Source organism: Natator depressus, chromosome 28 (genome assembly GCF_965152275.1).
Source record: "Natator depressus isolate rNatDep1 chromosome 28, rNatDep2.hap1, whole genome shotgun sequence".
Taxonomy (NCBI): domain Eukaryota; kingdom Metazoa; phylum Chordata; order Testudines; family Cheloniidae; genus Natator; species Natator depressus.
The window spans coordinates 4,935,707-4,957,581 of NC_134261.1; the positions used below are offsets into that span (position 1 = coordinate 4,935,707).

Sequence of the window (21,875 nt, forward strand, 5' to 3'; positions counted from 1 at the left end):
CCCCAATTAAATCATCCCAGCCAGGGCTTTAATAGCTAGCAAAACAATCCTATGGGTTACAAATCCCCGCTTTGATAGGGGGTGATTACTAAAGAACCCGATCACACTGACAAAGGGATAGATTCTATTTCTTGATATCTCTTATCATGAGCATTATAGAGGCATAATCAGTTGGTTATATCGGAGGTGTTTTCCTTTGTAACTTATTGAGTTTCCACTGTATACATCCTAAAGTTATGAAAACAATTTCTGTTGTAATACCTTGGATAATAATCCATCCCTTTAATCCAATTTCCTTCCAGGGAGAATCTACTTCTTGGCCTTTCCCATCTAATAACTGGACGATTGCTTGATTAGCCTTATCCACATCATTTGTAATTTGGATAAGGTAGGTTTCCTTTTGGGATACCAATTGTTTTAACTGTAGTTCCAGAGGGGGATTATGAACTAAAAATGTTGCGGTATATTGAATAGTCAAATTCTGATAGGAGGGATCAGACTGAACAACAGTTGTGTGTTTTCAAAGGCAGGAATAGGGGAAATCACTTGATTTCCAATTGAGGTAAACTGCTTAGGAGTAAAACAGAAGTCTGGATCTGTGACCTGACACGCCAAGAAACCATATAGGAACCTTTCCTGGTTGGTTACTATGCAAAATTGACTATTTCCAGCATAGGTCACCCTCTCCGCAGGAGTCTTCCATCTGGTCAGTTGGACCATACACTCTAACGATGATTGATTCTGGATCCCTCCCTGCCGTTCACACAAGATAGTACTTGCCTCAAACACATTATATCTGCAGATATACTGAGGCCCCTTTTTAGAGCAACAGGCCATCTGCGGAACTTTCCATGTTTGGGTTGCAGTGTGATAGACTGCCAAGGGAGGCACATTGACACATTCCTTGTAGATACCATCTTCGAGGTGACCTATGGACTGTACTGCAGCCAACCACTTATACACATCCTTGTCTGAGTCAAACACAGGTAAAGAGACTGTGAATGAAACATACAAGGATCGTGCTACAACACAATTTTGAGAAAATAACTGTCTCAGTTGGGATGTGGTGTCACAGACCCTATTTGTCTCATAATTCCAATGGATACATGTGGACATGCAATCAAACATACAGATCTCTCCCCTTCAGACCTTTCAAAACATTTAGGGCAATACCAATTTAATAATTGCTCATCTTTAATTAGATTGGGGATCCTTCCCAATTCTAGGGATTGCAATGCCTCAGTGATAGTATTAATGACATAGTCTCCATATGCAAAGCAAATAATTTCCTTTCCTAATGATTGGTCTTTTTGCCAATCATCATTATGAGCAATTAGCTGGTTAATTTTGCATGGAGTGTCATTGAATAGTCATGCTATATCATACATGTTATAAATAGTAAAACATTCCTCCTGTAATAGCTCTTGTATGCCTTGCAACATTGGATTCATCACTTGATTAGCTTCCTCTTGTATTACATAATTTATGTGCTTGCGGATTTTCCAAACATCAATACAGTTCCACATTGACATCCCTGAACCAAATAGTCCTGACATGGATCCCAGAACTCCCAGTGGATTTAAGCTACGTTTTTGTCTGGAGGTATATGATTTTGTTTTGTTATCTGCCCCCAACGTTGATATGTTTCGTACTCGTTGCTGACAAGTTACAATCTTATCCACAAGGAGTACTGAGAAGAAGGAAACCACTTTGGTGTATTCAAACTCCCCCAGCTGGACAAGTTTAACCCCACAGAAATATGCATAAATCGAACTTGGTTAATATACCAAACATGGGTGTTGTGGTGAGACCAGTGGCTGATCCTGGGTTTGTTGCTGGTCAAATCAATACACCACCAATGGTGGTATCATAGTCAATTATTGGGTTGTGAACCTTACGTTCAAAAGTCACATTCAATATGTATTTCTTATCTCCTAATTTAGTCTGAAAGGTAGCTATAAGACAGACTTCATATAGCCCTTCATTTTCATATTCTAACCTGTGTAAGGTTAGACTTCCTCCAGTTACAGAGTTTTCACAATTGGCCTTGTGTTTCCAATCCCCATAGGGAATTCCATGTCTGAGGGATGTGGAATTGGTTAGTGAGGAGATATAGGTGTTACATCCTCCCCCCTTTGAATCCTCATCTAATGGCTGAATTTTTTTCCAACCACTTGATGGCAGTGATGTCACCCGTTAATTGATATTTAAAGGTGACAACTTCCCCTCTAATTCCTGTGACATGTTGGATTGGATGGATGGTTGATGAATTCAGGACGGGGATCCAAATTTACAGTTTCTGGAAACTCACTTACGTGAGGCGGTCAAACAATTAATTTAGTATGGCTCCACCAAATGCAATTATTAGGCAATGGTTGAAGAATTTTACAAATTCCTGCTTGATATCTGCCAGACACAATATATAATGTACCCACATATATATCATTAGTCCAGGCAGATAGTTTGGTCCGCCGTTTTATTGCTGTGACTAATTTCCTCTGATTTTGTGTGTATTGCCAACTTATGATTACCTCATATGCTTCTAGCTTTGAATCATGTGAAGGTGAAGATTTAGCCTTAGTCTCCTCTTTCTAACCGCAAACAATACTCACCATCGCATCAACACTTAAGATGTTTACAAGATGTGGGAGTGAGTCCGTAGAGCCATTTGCCAGCAAATTGACATATAGCTTTAAAGTAAGTTCATTGCCTTGATGGGTGATAACGGGTCATTCAGTCTCTGTTGGCGGTATGATACATTTTAAGTGTTCAAACAGCTGAGTGTGGAGGCATCGTTGGGTATTATGGTCCTGGGCAGCTTGGTGTACTTTGTGCAGGAGTCTAGTCCCAAAGTCTTGATGTTGGTTTAGCCCTACCCTCAGGGCAAAGATGAAGGAGTAGCAGATCAGAAATCCCAATGTCCATTTCATGACTGCAATCCTCTGAACTCCAACTATGGCGGGTTCTTAGGAGACAATTCAGCTAGCTCCTGGGAAGCAAGCTGCTCCTGGGACCTGGATGATTGCTACAGCTTTAACTGGTTAGCATGGTAGATTTTTATCTTTAGCACGCTTGCCTCCTGTTACTCTAAACTTGTACACTGATAAACTCAGTTTATCAATGATTCGGAAAAGTCTGATCCACCGATTACACAGCCTATGCTCTGGTGCTTTGTAGGATAACAGCATTACTAGATCACCAACCTCCCAAGTATTCTCTCTTTGAGTTTTATTGAAGTAGGCCTTAGCCTTATGCTTTGATTCCCCCAATTTAGCAGCTACCCGCAGATGGACCTGATTTAAATGTTCCTGCAGATTTTGCAGGTAGGTATCCATTTTGATTCCCTCCAACTGAGTGCCACTGGTGTGCCAAATCAGGTGTTCTGGCAACCTCATACTTCGTCCTGTCATTACTTCAATGGGTGTCTTATCGGTAGACACAGCAGGAGTTGCCCTTAGTGCCATAAGAATTAGAGGCATGAGGGAATCCCAGTTGCATCCACTGGCATCCACCAGTTTCCTCAACATTACCTTTATGGTCCGATTTGTACGTTCCACCATCCCAGATGACTGAGGTCTGTATAGGATGTGTAGTCTCTGTGGGACTCCCATTAGTTTAAGACAGTCTTTGAAGAACTGCCCTGTGAAATGTAATCCCTGGTCTGATTCCACTTTCACAGGGATCCCCCAACAAGCGACTTGTTCTACTAGGACCTTGGCTGTGGCCTTTGCAGTATTGGTCTTCAAAGGAAAGGCCTCCACCCATTTTGAGAGAGGATCGCCAACCACCAAGAGATATTGGCTGCCTCTTTGGTTTCACAGTAGAGGGCCTATGAAATAAATCTGCAAAGCCATCCACGGACCTTCATACACCTGAGATTGTAATGGTGCATTATGCTTGGAAGGAGCATGTTGACTTGGGCGCAAGTCAAACAGTTGTTACAGTACTGTTGTACATCTAATCTAAGAAGAGGCCACCATCCCACGGTTAAGAGACATTGGACAGTTTTGTCTAATCCCTGATGTCCCCCTGTTGGAGTATCATGGACCATGTATATAATTTCCTTTCTTAGGGAGGTTGGAACCACACACACTGGAAAAAGGTCTCCCATAACGATTTTATCCACGATTTTATCCACCACCTGTAGATACTGTCTGTACCTCCCATATACAGGGTTCAATATAGATGACCAGTCTCCTTCTGTCTTGGAGAGTTCTCCACTCTATCTTTGTCTAATGCTTGCATCTCCTTTAAGTCGGGAATGTCAGTCTCTACCATCTTGGCAGCAGCACTGGAACCAAGGGTTATGAAGGAATGTCCTAAGTCTTTTTCTTTCCAAGGTTCCCCTGATCGAGCTCCCTCTCTGGCTAGGCTGTCGGCCTTTCCATTCTTGATCACATAGGGTTCTGATTTGGAATGAGCCTTGACCTTTTTCAGCATGACAGGCCATCCTGAGATAGGATTTTTAAAGCCAGGTCACAAATGTACCTTAACAGTGATGCATACTTGATTGGGGACCCATCAGAGGATGTGAACTCATTTGTTTCCCAACAGGGCAGGAACTCAGTGAGAGAACTGCACACCCAAGTGGAGTCTGAAAACAGACCAACACACTGGTACTAGGCTTTAAGGGAGGCCTGTACACAATACTCCAGTACACAAGCCACTGCTGCTAACTCCGCATATTGGGCCGAATGTGGGGTACATGAGTGTGCTTTTTCCCCAAGGCATTCCTTTGGGAGGAAAGACATAAATCCCAAAGCCAGTGCACAAATTCCCTTGAGGATCATGATAGCTTGATCCGTCCACAAAGAAGTGGTGTCCTTTAAAGGAATCTTTTTCTTGGATTAGAGGCAGGAAGAAGACTCTTTCTACCATTCCCTTTGGACTCTGTTCATTCGTGTCTGGACAGTCATGGGGCTCTCCTTGATACAGTGAGGCTGTGGGCAGCAAAGATGGTATCCTAACAGGTTTTACTGCGATATCCTTCTCCTGTAACAACAATGCCGAATGGGCTAGGTGGGCGTTGGAAACCTGACCATCTTTAACCCGATTAGATAGCAGAAACTGAAGGGCTGTGCGCAATGAGTGTAATATAATTGGGCTGAGGCCAATTAGGAAAGCAAAATGCTGTATGGCCCAACTAATGGCCAGTAAGTACTTCTCACATTTGTCATATTTAAGTTCTACTGGAGACATTAAACGTGAGGCATAGGCCACAGGTCTGAATTTTCCCTGCCTCTTTCGGGAAGCAACAGCTGCTAATGCATTAACACTCACCGCCACCTCCAGGTGATAAGGTATCTCAGGATTTGGAGTGATCAACACCGGAGCCTTGACAAGGGCCTGCTTCAGTTGGGACACTGCTTCCGTGTGTTGTTCAGCCATTCCCATAGAACATCCTTCTTTAGCAGTTGGTACAAGGGATTTACAATGGAAGCAAAATTAGGAATGAAATCCCTGTGGAACCCAGTTTAAGCCCAACTGCCCCAAGAACCCCAACAGATTACAGTTCATTGCACCGGAATCACACCAGAGGTCCTCAGGCCCAGATACCTCCCAGATACCCTTGGAGCGGAGGGAAACTGAGTGTGGGGGGGAAGAAGGTCACCGCGTGGAGGGACACCAGAGCACAAGTGTCGGATATCCATGCTTCCTTAGTGGACCCCAATTTAATCAACCCAGAGATCCAAGTGATGATTCAACCCTTCAAGTCAAACTCTTTCAATTTGCCTACTGCCAAGTTTCCTGTCCAGTACAAGGGCTGGTCAGGAACGTGGACTTTTGCAGTCTATGATGATTATCCCATCCCCATGCTGTTCGGGGAAGACTTGGCCAATCATGTGAAGCGAGCCAAGAGGGTGGGAATGGTCACCCGCAGCCAGGCTAAACAAGCCGTCACAGCTAGCTCTGTTCCAGAAACTTCTACCAGGACCCGGTCAGAGGTGATGGACCCAGACCCCAAGGCAATGTCTCCAACAGCAGTAGTGGATCCAGTCCCAGAGACCCAGACGGAACCAGTCCCAGAACCGGAACCAGCCGAACAACCAGCACCAGACCCATTGCCAGCACTGAATCCAGTACTTGCAACCCCAACACCAGAGGGCCCCCCCCGAACCTGAACCGGCAGCAGCCGATAACCCTACACAAGAGGCTCAGCCGGAGCCTGAATCCCAACATAGTGCACCAGCGGAGAGCGGTTCACAGTCAACGGAAACAGCCCCATCCCCTACATCGCTTCCAGAGGGACCAAGCATAGATCCACAATTCAATGAGGAACTGATGTCTACAGCATCAAGGGAAGAGTTCCAGACCAAACAGGAAGTAGATGAAAGCCTCCAGACAGCTTGGACAGCAGCACAGAGCAACCCACCACCTCTCAGCTCTTCTAATTGATCCAGGTTTGTTGTAGAAAGAGGATTTTTATACAAGGAAACTTTCTGGTGGACACCAGGAAGACTGGCATTCTCAGAGACAGTTGGTAGTTCCAACTAAGTACCGGGTTAAGCTCTTGAGCTTAGCCCACAATCATCCTAGTGGCCATGCTGGGGTGAACAGGACCAAAGTCTGGTTGGGGGGGTCATTCCACTGGAAGGGAATGGGCAAGGATGTTTCTACCTATGTCCGGTCTTGTGAGGTATGCCAAAAAGTAGGAAAACCCCAAGACCAGGTCAAAGCCCCTCTCCAGCCACTCCCCATCACTGAAGTTTCATTTCAGCAAGTAGCTGTGGATATTCTGGGTCCTTTTCTGAAAAAGACACCCACAGGAAAGCAGTACATACTGACTTTCATGGATTTTGCCACCCGATGGCCAGAAGCAGTAGCTCTAAGCAACACCAGGGCTAAAAGTGTGTGCCAGGCACTAGCAGACATTTTTGCCAGGGTAGATTGGCCCTCCGACATCCTCACAGATGCAGGAACTAATTTCCTGGCAGGAACTATGGAAAGCCTTTGGGAAGCTCATGGGGTAAATCACTTGGTTGCCATTCCTTACCACCATCAAACAAATGGCATGGTGGAGAAATTTAATGTAACTTTGGGGGCCATGATACATAAATTCGTAAATGAGCAATCCAATGATTGGGACCTACTGTTGCAGCAGTTGCTCTTTGCCTACAGAGCTGTACCACATCCTAGTTTAGGGTTTTCACCATTTGAACTTGTATATGGCCGCGAGGTTAAGGGGCCGTTACAGTTGGTGAAACAGCAATGGGAGGGATTTACACCTTCTCCAGGAACTAACATTTTGGACTTTGTAACCAAGCTACAAAACACCCTCCGAACCTCTTTAGCCCTTGCTAAAGAAAACTTACAGGATGCTCAAAAAGAGCAAAAAGCCTGGTATGATAAACATGCCAGAGAGCGTTCCTTCAAAGTAGGGGACCAGGTCATGGTCTTAAAGGCGCTCCAGGCCCATAAAATGGAAGCATCGTGGGAAGGGCCATTCACGGTCCAGGAGCGCCTGGGAGCTGTTAATTATCTCATAGCATTCCCCACCTCCAACTGAAAGCCTAAGGTGTACCATATTAATTCTCTAAAGCCCTTTTATTCCAGAGAATTAAAGGTTTGTCAGTTTACAGCCCTGGGAGGAGATGATGCTGAATGGCTTGAAGGTGTCTACTACGAAGGGAAAAGTGCTGGTGGCATGGAAGAGGTGAACCTCTCCATGACCCTTAGGCGTATGCAGCGACAGCAGATCCAGGAGCTGTGCACTAGCTACACGCTGACATTCTCAGCCACCCCAGGACTGATTGAACGGGCATACCACTCCATTGACACAGGTAATGCTCACCCAATTAAAGTCCAACCTTACTGGGTGTCTCCTCAAGCTAAAACTGCTATAGAACGGGAGATATTACAGATGGGTGTAATCTGCTCCTCTGGCAGATCACGGGCATCTCCAGTGGTTCTAGTTCCCAAACCAGATGGGGAGATACGTTTTTGTGTGGACTACCGTAAGCTAAATGCTGTAACTCATCCCGACAACTATCCAGTGCCTCGCACAGATGAACTATTGGAGAAACTGGGACGGGTCCAGTTCATCTCTACCTTGGACTTAACCAAGGGGTACTGGTAGGTACTGCTAGATGAATCCGCCAAGGAAAGGTCAGCCTTCACCACCCATGTCGGGCTGTATGAATTTAATGTACTCCCTTTCGGGCTGCGGAATGCACCCGCCACCTTCCAAAGACTTGTAGATGGTTTCCTAGCGGGATTAGGAGAATATGCAGTCGCCTACCTTGACGACGTGCCCATATTTTCAGATTCCTGGGCAGAACACCAGGAACATCTACAAAAAGTCTTCGAGAGCATAAGGGAGGCAGGACTAACTGTTAAGGCTAAGAAGTGTCAAATAGGCATAAACAGAGTGACTTACCTTGGACACCAGGTGGGTCAAGGAACTATCAACCCCCTACAGGCCAAAGTGGATGCTAGCCAAAAGTGGCCTGTCCCAAAGTCAAAGAAACAGGTCCAATCCTTCTTAGGGTTGGCCGGTTATTACAGGCGATTTGTACCGCAATACAGCCAAATCGCCGCGCCACTGACAGACCTAACCAAAAAGAAACAGCCAAATGCCGTTCAGTGGACCGAAGAGTGTCAGAACGCCCTTAACCAGCTTAAAGCGACACTCATGTCTGACCCTGTACTAAGGGCCCCAGACTTTGACAAACCATTCCTATTAACCACAGATGCGTCCGAGCGTGGTGTGGGAGCAGTTTTAATGCAGGAAGGACCGGATCAAGAATTCCACCCTGTAGTGTTTCTCAGCAAGAAGCTGTCTGAGAGGGAAAGCAACTGGTCAGTCAGTGAAAAAGAGAGAATGTTATGCCATTGTCTACGCTCTGGAAAAGCTATGCCCATATGTTTGGGGACGGCGTCTCCACCTGCAAACCGACCATGCTGCACTACGATGGCTTCATACCGCCACGGGAAATAACAAACTTATTCGGTGGAGTTTAGCTCTCCAAGATTTTGATTTCGACATCCAACACATCTCAGGAGCTTCTAACAAAGTGGCTGATGCACTCTCCCGTGAAAGTTTCCCAGAATCAACTGGTTAAAATCGTCCTTGAAGTGGAAAATATTGTTAGTCTTGGTAGTATATTTAGAAGTGCATGTGTCTTATTCACTCTGTTTTTTCCCTAGAGCTCCAGGAAGATATCCTAGCCCGCATTTCACCCTATCTGTGATTTGGGGGGGGGTGTCATAAATATAAAGGGAAGGGTAAACCCCTTTAAAATCCCTCCTGGCCAAAGGAAAAACCCTTTCACCTGTAAAGGGTTAAGAAGCTAGGATAACCTCGCTGGCACCTGACCAAAGTGACCAATGAGGAGACAAGATACTTTCAGAAGCTGGAGGGAGGGAGAAACAAAGCCCCTCTCTCTTTGTCTGTGCGATGCTTTTGCCGGGGACAAAACAGGAATGGAGTCTTAGAACTTTAGTAAGTAATCTAGCTAGATATGCATTTGTTTTTTTTTTTTAAATGGCTGAGAAAATAAGCTGTGCTGAATGGAATGGATATTCCTGTTTTTGTGTCCTTTTGTAACTTAAGGTTTTGCCTAGAGGGATTCTCTATGTTTTGAATCTAATTACCCTGTAAGGTATTTACCATCCTGATTTTACAGAGGTGATTCTTTTTTCTTTTTCTTCTATTAAAATTCTTTTTTAAGAAACGGAATGCTTTTTCATTGTTCTTAAGATCCAAAGGTTTGGGTCTGTAGTCACCTATGCAAATTGGTGAGGATTTTTATCAAACCTTCCCCAGGAAAGGGAGTGTAAGATTTGCGAGGATTTTGGGGGTAAAGACATTTCCAAACGGACTCATTCCCAGTAACCAGTGTTAGACGTTTGGTGGTGGCGGCGAAAGCCCAAGGGCAAAAGGTAAAATAGTTTGTACCTTGGGGAAGTTTTAACCTAAGCTGGTAAAAGTAAGCTTAGGAGGTTTTCATGCAGGTCCCCACATCTGTACCCTAGAGTTCAGAGTGGGAAAGGAACCTTGACACAACCCTGCAGTAAGACACAACGACCGATTAGCCAAATCAATAATGCATTCCTGCCTACCTATTAAATCAGACCCCAACAGATTACCTTTTGGGTCTGACAATGTGAGCAGTGCAAAGACATGGGTCTTGTGCAAGTGACCAATTTGTACTTGGATAGGTTTAGATAGCATGGCCATAACTTGGTAGTTTACAAACGTTGATAGCATCTTTGTTTTCCCAGATGCCAAAACAGGATTTAGGATCCTTCACATGGATTATACTGACTGCTGCTCCGGTATCTACAATAAAATTTAGAGGGCGGCCCCCAGCACTATAGATACTGTGGGTCTTCCACTTGCGTCTCCTCCCAAAGGGGTTGTGACGCTCCTTGGGGCCTGCTGGCATCATGCAGAGTAACCTATAGGATAGATAGGTGGGTAGCCTTCAGGCTCTTCCACCTCCAACTCCACAGGGATAGCTGACCCTGCATGAGAATAAGCCACCCAATTGGGAGGAGGGGTTGAGTCCACAGAGGCCACTAGTTGGTTTAAAGGATTTGGACGTTGATCGCCCAACACTAACTTGTTTAGGTGTGTCCGGAGTTCTTGGATATCCTGGTGTTGGGTCTCCAGGGTTGGCTGCACCGTTTTGACACCACTGAGGGGTCCTTCTCCTGATGAGGCGGTAGTGATCTAGAACCCTGAGGATGAGAAGAGTTCTGCACAGCAACTGCAAGAAAAGGAACATGATCTCGACACCCCCCTCAGGGCCTGAATGCACACCCTTGTCAATTGTTCCATGAATTGAAATTGGCCCAGCACTGAGATTGAGGGGACCTAGGATTAGTCCGGTTCTGCCCTGGAGGTGTCCCGGTAGGACCCTCAATCCTCACTGTGGGAGTAGCCTGTGGCTCTTGTAAGGTTGCAATTGGGGCTCCACGCTGACCTGCTTTAGAGTTTCCCTGGGTATGGACCTTGGCTAGAAGAGCCAGGGACTCATCCAGGGAGATCCCATCATGGATATGCATGTTAACCCTTTCCTGTAGGTAGGGAAGAGAATTATTGACCAACAAGCTAACATACTCTGGTTCATCTGTGTCTTCTTTCATGTGACTGCGCCAGGCTGCACTTAACCGTAGATGAAATTGGGGGGGAGACTCATTTGGCTTTTCCTTCAAGTTAGACAGGATAGCCACCTCCAGCTTGTCCAGGATGCTGATTACACTGAAGCACGGCCACTGTCTCTGAAAAAGACACCTTCCCCATGTCCTGGCACCCCAGAATTATCTACTCCACCCTTCTCCTCCCCTCCCACGGCTCTGTTCTCCCTTCACCTGTGGGGTCCTGAATGGCAACATAATGTGCTCTCCTATCAAAAGATGAGCTCATCTGACTGTCACACAAGCCATGCATGAGTCATACACCTATTTACTCAAATCAGAATTCTACAGGTGGCATATTTTCCTCTTAAAATGAGGAAAAGGCATGAAAGCTGTAGTTATTAATGTAGTTATTAATTTATCCAATAAGGATACATTAAATGCAATTTTAAAATAACTGAGGGCACCAAAAAGGCACATGTCCAAAAATTATTCTAGTGGGTGGGAGATAAGGCAAAAAAAGGGGAGCAAGGAAACTTGTCAAAACTTGTATGACGAATAAAGGTTATTAATATGCTGGTTCTTTAGAGACCCCACAGCTTCTAATAACCCTGGGGATCGGACTCCTTACCCAGAAAGATCACCGTCTCATAGTTCTCCTGCATGACATCCCTGTAGAGGGCTCTCTGAGTGCGGTCCAGCAGAGACCCTCTTCCCTGGTGAAATATACAGCCACCTCCTCGAAAGTCACCGGCCCCTGAAAGAGCAAGAGTCCAACACTCAGTACCTGCTTCCCCAGTCACAACCCCACTATTCACGGAACAGCAGCACCAGGTAAATGGAAGCTCCAGGAGGCACATGTTAACAGAGTCCCACCCCACCTTGCTTAGAGCAGCCACGAGGCATCAGAGGGTAGAAAGAGAGAACCTTTGTGTCTCCCAGCTGACAGACAGGCAGGGTCTTCACATTTATCACATAACTACTAGCCAGAGCTTAATATAGGAGATGGGGCTGTCTCTGCATCCTGCTGGTGGCTCCCTGGTAGGAATTCCAACATTCTCCAAATAAAATATATGGAAGAAAGGGGAAGTCAATAGTAAAGAATATAAGTTAGAAGATCAGAACTGTAGAAAACTGGTAAGGGAAGCTATCGGAAATCATTGACCAATCAATGAAAATAAGAAGGAAGTTTTTAAAAGTATATTAAGTACAAATTTAATCTTAACAATGGTAGTGGTAAATTACTAAACGGAAATGGCAGAATTATCAAAAATAATGCAGAAGAGGTATAAGTGTTCAATAAATATTTCTCTCCTGAGTTTGGAGAAAAACAGATGATGTAGTCATATCATAAGATGTTGACGATGACACTCTTTCCATTCCAAGAATAGCTCATGAGGACATTAAACAGCAGCTATTAAAGTTAGAAATGATTAAATAAGCAGGTCTAGATAACTTGTATACAAGAGTTTTAGAAGACCTAGTGAAGAAGCATGGTGGACTGTTAATGTTGATTTGAATTAGGACTTGGAACACTGGGGAAATTCCAGAAGACTGGAATAAAGCTAATGCTGTGCCAATATTTAAAAAGTGTAAAAGAGATGACCAAGCTAATTACAAGAGTGTCAGTCTGACATCAATTCTGGACAAGATTATGGAGCAGCCGATACTGGTTTTCATTAATAAAGAATTAAAGGAGGGTAATATAATTAGTACTCATTAACAAAGGTTTAGAGAAAATAGATCCTATCAAACTAACTGGATATCCTTATTGGATGAGGTCAAAAGTTTGGTTGCAGCTAATAGTATTGATGAAATATACCTAGACTTCTGTAAGACATATGAGAAAAGGTTACAAAAGGACCTAGGGGTTACAGTGGACGAGAAGCTGGATATGAGTCAACAGTGTGCCCTTGTTGCCAAGAAGGCCAATGGAATTTTTGGATGTATAAGTAGGGGCATTGCCAGCAGATGGAGGGACGTGATAGTTCCCCTCTATTCGACATTGGTGAGGCCTCATCTGGAGTACTGTGTCCAGTTTTGGGCCCCACACTACAAGAAGGATGTGGAAAAATTGGAAAACATCCAGCGGAGGGCAACAAAAATGATTAAGGAACTGGAACACGTGACTTATGAGGAGAGGCTGAGGGAACTGGGATTGTTTAGTCTGTGGAAGAGAAGAATGAGAGGGGATTTGATAGCTGCTTTCAACTACCTGAAAGGGGGTTCCAAAGAGGATGGATCTAGACTGTTCTCAGTGGTAGAAGATGACAGAACGAGGAGTAATGGTCTCAAGTTGCAGTGGGGGAGGTTTAGGTTGGATATTAGGAAACACTTTTTCACTAGGAGGGTGGTGAAGCACTGGAATGCGTTACCTAAGGAGTTGGTGGAATCTCCTTCCTTAGAAGTTTTTAAGGTCAGGCTTGACAAAGCCCTGGCTGGAATGATTTAGTTGGGGATTGGTCCTGCTTTGAGCAGGGGGTTGGACTAGATGACCTCCTGAAGTCCCTTCCAACCCTGATATTCTACAATTCTATGACTTGGTTCAGCACAATATTTTTACTAAAAAACTAGAATGATACAAAATAAAAATGGCATACATTAAATAGATTAAAAGCTGTGATTGTAAATGGGGAACCATGGTCGAGTGGATTTATTTCTAGCAGGTTACCACAAGCATTGGTTCTTGGCCCTGTGCTATTTAACATTCTTATCAATGACCTGGAAGAGAATATAAAATCATTACTGATAAAGTTTGCAGTTGCCACAAAGATTGGGCATGGTGGTAAGGAATGAAGTGTCAGTAGATTCAGGCTCCAGCACTGGGAGTCTGAGAAGTTTTCCCAGCCCTGGCAGGAGAGTTATTTCCTGTTCTACAAAGAGGGGAAGTTCCATTCCCAACTCCTGTGCCTTGAAATTAGGGCCTATCTGACATTACATCCCATATTCAGCATAGTGGTATGATTATAATATGATTAGGACATATTTATTATGCATTTTGTGCAAGATGCATTATGTGTGGTGTTATTGGAAAAGCTATGATTTGCTGAATATCACTATCCTATTTGTGTGCATAGATCATGTTTGTATCTGAAATTTTGGATATTGACTGTGTATCTGCATTTCCAATGTGCTTACTCTGGGTAACACCCACAACTAGCCTTTCAGGTACAACAATGAAGAAGCCAGACAGTGCTGATGGCTCATCAACAAAGACAATGGGCTGTGGAAGAGTTTAGCCTTCCTGTGAATGTTTCAGCCAGACTATGAGTCATGGCTTGCATGACTCAGCAAGTCATGCAGGGGCATGTGACCAGACCACATGATACTGAACTCCATTTTGATACCCGTATTTTTCCACAAACTGGACTAGCAGCTGAGTTTGGAACAAAGGGTTCTGGCCATATGGAAAAGTTACCTAAGGTGGGGTGTGACATCATCTCTTGGCCTCACTCCTCACACAAGAGGACTCCTGGAAACACCTGAGGAACAAAGACTGACCTGGGGGAAGTGCTGGTCCCAGGGTAAAGGGATTTCTAGCTTGTGTATGGAAACTTGGTGGACTCCTTGTATCATCAGTCCTAGGACAGGAGACAGCTACTGGCTTCTATCGTGCTAAGAGAGGGCTGGATGGGATGGACAAGAAGGGGAGGCTGAACTGGAAATGGTGGCAGGAGGAGGAGGTGGAGAAGGAGAGAGAGACAAACACCAGCCCTCTCTCATGTAGTTAGTTTCTGTAACCACCATGTGATTAAACTGTCAAGATCTTGGAGCACAGACCATGTCTGAGATTTCTCTCACTGGCTCTGTTACCAACTGCCCATGACAAACACTTGAAAGAAAGGGAGGCTGAGCAGCAAATGGTGGCAGAAGGAGGAGGTGGAGAAGAAGCAAGAGATTTGAAAGCATGACCATTATTCCCATTCCACCGTAACAAAAAGTACAGGAGAGGGGAGCAGCACTTCAGAATCACCCAGCACCTATGTGGAGAGAGCACTGGACGGGGACTATTTCCGGCTCTTACCCAAGGTCACCCAGCAGGCCCATGGCAGTCATTGCACTTCTCTGTGCCTCCGATCGCAAACCTGCATGAGACCCACAACTGCCTATAGGGCTGCTAATTCCTCCAGTCAACATCGTTCTGTGCAAAAGCTAGGAAATTCACTTCCAAAAAACTTGATTAACGCAATTTAAAGTTGTCTGGAGCTGTCTGGTGCCCCTCCAGAAGAGAGATCAGCAAAACTCAAACTTGTAATAATCAGGAAATGGAGATATAAAGTACAAACCAATGTAATCCTAATTCTGACCCACATGAGCAATGACCCTTTCTTTACTCCTACAACACACCTATGTGCACCCCGGCCATTTGAGATAGTGCCTATCACTAAAGTACTAGGGAAAATGACAACCATGGCACAGAATCAAGCACCTTACCTTTCCTAAGACGGAATGTGCTTTCAGGTGAGCTGCGCTGTACAGGAGCTACCAACACCTGTTCTACACTCAAATACTGAGCCTGCTTCCCAGAAACACTTGGTCAACTAAACACCTCTTCACCCTTTTTACAATTCTTTCATCCTTACTCACAGAAGTTCCAGCTAACATTCTACATTCACTTACCCATCGTTAAGCACACAGAGTGCTCTCAGATCCCATCTCACAGCTGACCATTCCCATGGCAAACAGTCCCCTGTTTCCTCCTGACAACATGCACAGTTCACTGCAGAAATTATACAGCCTGGAAGCTCACGGTACACATGCACCTCTTTCCTTTCATCGCACACATGGGGGACTCAGACCCAGATCTTCTCATATCACAATCATACCTCCACTAAGCTGTTCTAACTAATGCCTGTACCTTTCTATCTAGCTATACCTAACACAGGGAGTGCAGCTAGAGTGCAGGCAGATACCATCCAGTGTCTGTTGCCAGCTCCAGGGGGCAGAGTTATGGTTGCATTGGTGTGTACATTATCTCTGTATTTCTAAGTTTTTGGAGGTTTGACTTTTGCTGAACTTGACATTCTGGCAGGGCCCAACCTTACCTCTGCATTAATGAAGGTGTCAGTGACTAGATGAATGTTCAGTAAATATGCAGAAAGTGATAGCCTCCCATCCCTATCTGCCATTCACACAGGCAGCAAAGCCCTGGGCAAGGTGACTTTCAGAAGCAAAGAGAAGGGGATAGAGCTTTGAGGTTCTCTGCCAGTCAGGAAGGGGTAGCAGCGAGGGAAGACTGGCAGCTGATAGTTGGAGAGGAGAAGAGGTTTGGGGTAGGGTGGGGGCAGAAGCAGCTGGGACTGGGTAACCTGGGGCTGGACAGTCTCCGTAGGGGACCCTTGCTCCTCCTGTGCCCCTTCCACACCCTCTTGCAAGTAGAGAATGACCACCCTCTCCCTACCCCCAGAGGCAGCCGTGTCTCAGGACTCTCCCAAGTTGCACCCACTAACTCTCTTCCCATTTGGGGTATAGCTCAGGGCAACAATTTCAAGATGAACAAGATGAACCCGGCTGGCTGCTGGCTGTTCTGGTGCCACAGGGGCCTCTGGTGGGTGAAAGGCAGAACTGCAGGACTTCTCAGGCAGAATATATCTTCTTCATGCAAAAAAAAAAAAGAAATTCTGTGCTGGACGTGAATTCTCCATGCACGTGGTGGCACAGAATTCCCACGAGTAACTCACACCCTGCACAAAACATAACCTGCTAACTCCCATCTCTTCTCCCTATGTCTCCAAGTCCCAGAGCTGCTGCTGTCATTAATGCACACAGGCTTTCACTCCCGTTAGTGCTGGCAAGATCCAATCCAGTGACAGGATTGAATCACATGAGACAGTCTCAGCTGAGGGGGAGGTGAGAGTGGGAGGGGGTACAAAGGGAAAAGAATTGTTGTAGCCATGTTGGTCCCAGGATATCAAAAAGAGATATTTTTAATTGGTTCTAAAAGAAATTACCTCACCCACCTTGCCTCTCCAAGAGATCTGAAAGTGGCAGAAGGAGACAAACAGGAAGACAGAGCTCAGGACTCTAAACCAAACATTGTCAAGCCCCTGGAAGAAACTACATTTCCTGTCTACCCCGGGTATGTTTGTGTCCTCTTCCCCTTTTCTCTCACAGAAGCAAGGGGAGACTGCAGCCAGCCCCAGATGGTCCTTCCTCATCCTGGGATGTGTGTTGTGAGGAAGTCTGTGTGTGGTGGGTGCATGGGCTGGGTCCCCAGACAGCTAGACCCATCTGCAGACTGGAAAGCCAGGGCAACTCCAGCACAGCATGGGGGCTGTGGGAAGGGGTAGCAGTTCTGGAGCTGGGGCTCTCCCCCCTCTAGGTCCCATGGCAGATGGCTCTGGCAGCATCAAGTGGCTCCATAATTGCAGGGGAAGGTTGGGGTAGTGTCTGAAATTGGGGTGAGGATTGTGTGTGGGGGTCCATGGCCAGGAATGGGGGATGGAATTCACCTCTCCACTCCTCTGCAGAGCCCAGCAACTAAGGATTTATCCAGTGAAGTGAATTTCACTCTCGGTGACTTTGAGCTAGCCACTGAAAGATCCTTCTGCCTTAGATTCCACGCTAGCCAAAGGAAATTACTAGTACTCCCTCCCCAGACTTCCAGGGGGAAGCCAGAGATTATTAGTGGGTTATGGGAATTAGAAGATGAAAATTCATTAAGAACGATGATATTTCTGTGTTTATTATTAAATCCCCAGACACCCACCAATCCCCGTCCTTCTTCCGATGAGCTATAAATACCTAAGGGACTCAGCTACTGATCCTGCAGTGAGTTTCTGCCCCTCCCCACTTTCTAAAGCAGCACTTTTAAGAACAGGCCAGGGAAACATGTAAATACTTTGAACCAAATTCCAGAAGCTGCTGAGCATGGACAAGTTAAAATGAAACCAAGGTCCTGTCTCCCCAAGGACCTGGCCCCAGTGCAAAATAATAGACACTTGCCACAAATCTGCTGACATGCTGCTTTGGTATGGAATGCACCACGGCCACAGGGAGCAGAGACAAGGAATCCTACAAAACAAAATCCCACATACACCTCCAATGCTGCATCCCCTCCCCCACCTCCACACTGTCTGCCATCCGCTCCCTAACCTCCCATGGCCATTCTCAGCCTATTGCTAACAGTTCCTTCCAGCCTTCAGCACTATAAATAAATAAAACAGGTGTTACAAAAGGTAGAGAAACCTGATCATCTTCTGTGAGAAGGTAACTAATTTTCTGGACAAAGGAAATGCAGTAGGTCTTACCTATCTGGATGTCAGTAAGGCATTTTATACAGTTCCACATGGGAAACAATTCATTAAATTGGAGAAGATGGGGATTAATATGAGAACTGAAAGGTCGATACGGAATTGGTTACAGGGGAGACTACAAGGGGCCATACTGAACGGTGAGGGAGGGAGGTTACTAGTGGAGTTCCTCAGAGATCAGTTTTGGGACCAATCTTATTCAACATTTTTATTAATTAGTGACCTTGGCACAAAAAGTGGGAGTGTGACACAAAGCTGGGAGGTATTGCCAATATGGAGGATGACAGGAATATCATACAAGAAGATCTGCATGACCTTGAAAGCTGGAGTAATAGAAATGGTACAAAAATTAATAGTGCAAAATTATGCACTTAGGGACTCATGACAAGATTTTTTCAATAAGCTGGGGACTTATCAGTTGGAAGTGACAGAGGAAGAGAAAGACCTGGGTGTATTGGTTGATCACAGGATAACTAAGAGCTGCCACTGTGCTGCGGCCATGAAATAGGTTAATGCAGTGCTAGGATGCATCAGGCGAGGTATTTCCAGTAGACACATGGAAGGGTTATTACTGTTATACAAGGAACTGAGGAGACCTCATCTGAAATACTGTGGGCCATTCTTGTCTCCCATGTTTAAGAAGGATGAATTCAAAGTGGAACAGGTGCAGAGAAGGACTACTAGGATGATCCGAGGAATGGAAAATCTGCCTTACGAGAGGAGACTCAAAGAGCTTGGCTTGTTTAGCCTAACCAAAAGAAGACTGAGGGGAGATATGATTGCTCTCTATAAATACATCAGAAGGATAAATACCAGGGAAGGAGAGGAGTTATTTAGGTTAAGCACCAATGGTGGCACTAGAACAAATGGATATTGGTCATCAACAAGTTTTGACTTGAAATTAGGTGAAGGTTTCCAACCATCAGAGTAAAGTTTTGGAACAGCCTCCCAAAGGCAGCAGTGGGTCAAAAAACCTAACCGGCTTCAAGACTGAGCTCGATACCTTTATGGAGGGATTGGTATGATGGGACTGCCTACAATTGTTATGCTGGATCATATTAAAGAAGTTCTGTACTAAATCACAAATGAGTTTGATTCCCCATAGTTTAAATTCCAAGGTATTACTAATTAAGAGGTCTCTTGGTCTCTTATTTTTACTGTTTCTCTCCCTCTCTGTGTGAAACTTGCAAGCTGCTAACTGTTAGCACATCCTAAGACAGAGTCTGTTCTCAAAGCAATACTTTGTAACAGCTACTCACACAGAGAGAGACTCAAAGCAATACTTTATAACAACAGAAACAGCACACAGAGACTCTCCGCCCTTTTGTTGTATTTATCTTGCTTTGTTAACAATTGTGATTAAAATAGAGATAGAGGATGTACGTGGATGGATGCTTGGTGTGGATAATAACTGAATGATCAGGGAGGTGCCAGCCTCAGAATCCAGTGTCCATCGGCCGAAAAAAGGCGTCAAGTGGAAACAACCAGAGGACCCCCGGAGGGCAGACTGGAATCCACCCAGCAGCCTCAAGGATGGGAGAACCAAAGAACAAGATCACATCTGGCAGCACGGAGCCATCAGGAATGTGCCATCTGCTGAAGAATGATGAAGGAATTCCCACAGACTGGCATAGGAATAAATTCCTATAAAAATGGACTCTAGAAAGTGAGAACTTTGGGGTCTGATTCTGCTAACCAACTTCCAGGAGCATCAGATGAGCATCTGACAAGGCCCTGCTCCCTCCTCACGTCCAGGCCACCTGGCCAATGGCTTGGCATGAGCAACTCTAAGGCTGGTAACTATGATAACAACCTAGCAGAACCTCTGTGTGTGTGTGTATGAATGAATGTGTGAATAAATATGAAATTGAATGGAATGTTATAGCTATAACTAACTGCTTACTATGACTCTTTCTGTATTCACAATAAATGTGGCATTTTGCCTTTTCCCCTTTAATAAGATCCTGATGGTTTTTATTTTATTGGTATAACACAATGGCAGGTAGCCTATCTGCAACTGCTAGCAGCAAATAGCTCCAGAGGCCAGTGATGGGACACTAGATGGGGAGGGCTCTGAGTTACTACAGAGAATTCTTTCCCAGGTGTCTGGCTGCTGGGTGTTGCCCAAATGCTCTGGGTCTAATTGATTGCCATATTTGGGGATGAGGAGGAATTTTGCCCAGACTCAGATTGGCAGAGACCCCGGGTTTTTGTTTTTTGTTTGTTTTTTTGTTTGTTTTTTTTTTTTGTTTGCCTTCCTCTGCAGCATAGGGCAAGGTATGGGTCATTTGAAGGTTTAAACTAGTGTAAATGGTGGATTTTGTGTAACTTGAAGTCTTTAACTAATGATTTGAGGACTTCATAGACTCAGCCAGAGGTTAGGGGTCTATTACAGGAGTGGGTGAGGGAGGTTCTGTGGCCTGCGATGTGCAGGAGCTCAGACTAGATGATCATGATGGTCCCTTCTGGCAGTTAAAGTCTGTGAGTCTATAAACTGTGCCTTGCGTTGCACAGACACTGATGGAGATCAGGGCCCCATCATGCTGCAAATGGCAGAGAACCTGTCTGAGGTCAGCACCCCCACTGCGCTGGGCACAGCACAGACAGAGAGGGACAATCCTTGCCCCAAAGAGATCACAATCCAAGTAGACAATGGCTAGGAGGAAAACAGAGAGGGGCTGTGACTTCCCTAAGGTTACCAAGCAGATCAGTGACAGAGCCAGGAACAGACCCCGGTAACTCCAGAGCCCTGTCACCCACAGCTTGGAAAGGTCCCCAGACCCCATTGTTTTAGGCTGCAGGAAGAGGTGGTTTCTCCTTGGATGCACAGCCTATCTTGGCAGGGAAGCTGAGCTGCAGTCCCTACACCCAGTTGGGGGTGTGTGTCATGGGTCAGGAGAAGTCAGTGTCCAGTCCTGTGGGGCTGTGCTCCTGGCTTATACCTCCAGCACTCACTGCTGCCCCTCTGTTACCAGCTGCACTGTTCAGCCAGCCCCTGGCCTCAGTGAGGTCACTATTCCCCCCACCGCCGCAAGCCTTCAAACTGGGACATGGTGTATCAGTGCCAATCAGAGTGCACTAGTGTAAATTCTGTCTATACTAAGGGTTTGCACCAGTGCCTAAAACACCAGTGTGGCAGAGACCTTCAGTACCCAAAACAGCAGTACAGCGGCACTAGAACTGGGATCTATTTCTAGCTTCGTCATGGACAGCCTGGGTGACCCTGGACATGTCAATGTTTCTCCTCCCAACTTTAGTCTCTTTACCCAGCTGCCCACTCACTGGGGTCTCCTCTCTCTCCACAGCTGCTCACCACTAAAGTCTGTGTGGGTGTCACCAGAGCTAAGTTTCAGAGTAGCAGCCGTGTTAGTCTGTATCCGCAAAAAGAAAAGGAGGACTTGTGGCACCTTAGAAACTAACAAATTTATCTGAGCATAAGCTTTCATGAGCTACAGCTCACTTCATCGGATGCATTCAGTGTTTTTTCCACTGAATGCATCCGATGAAGTGAGCTGTAGCTCATGAAAGCTTATGCTCAAA

At 45.4% G+C, this 21,875-nt stretch overlaps 1 long non-coding RNA gene across 2 annotated transcripts in view; it reads right to left on the reverse strand.

Annotated features, from left to right (window-relative positions):
• LOC141978995 (uncharacterized) overlaps window positions 1–21,875 on the reverse strand; it is a 58,933-nt gene that overhangs the window by 32,727 nt on the left and 4,331 nt on the right. The window contains exons 2-3 of one of the 2 annotated variants that reach the window (XR_012636455.1): window positions 11,714–11,839; window positions 10,566–10,683 (exon numbers count right to left, since the gene is read on the reverse strand). This is a non-coding gene — a long non-coding RNA (uncharacterized LOC141978995). Of the gene's footprint in view, window positions 1–10,565; window positions 10,713–11,713; window positions 11,840–21,875 lie in introns of both variants that reach the window. The other variant, XR_012636454.1, reaches the window with a different exon arrangement.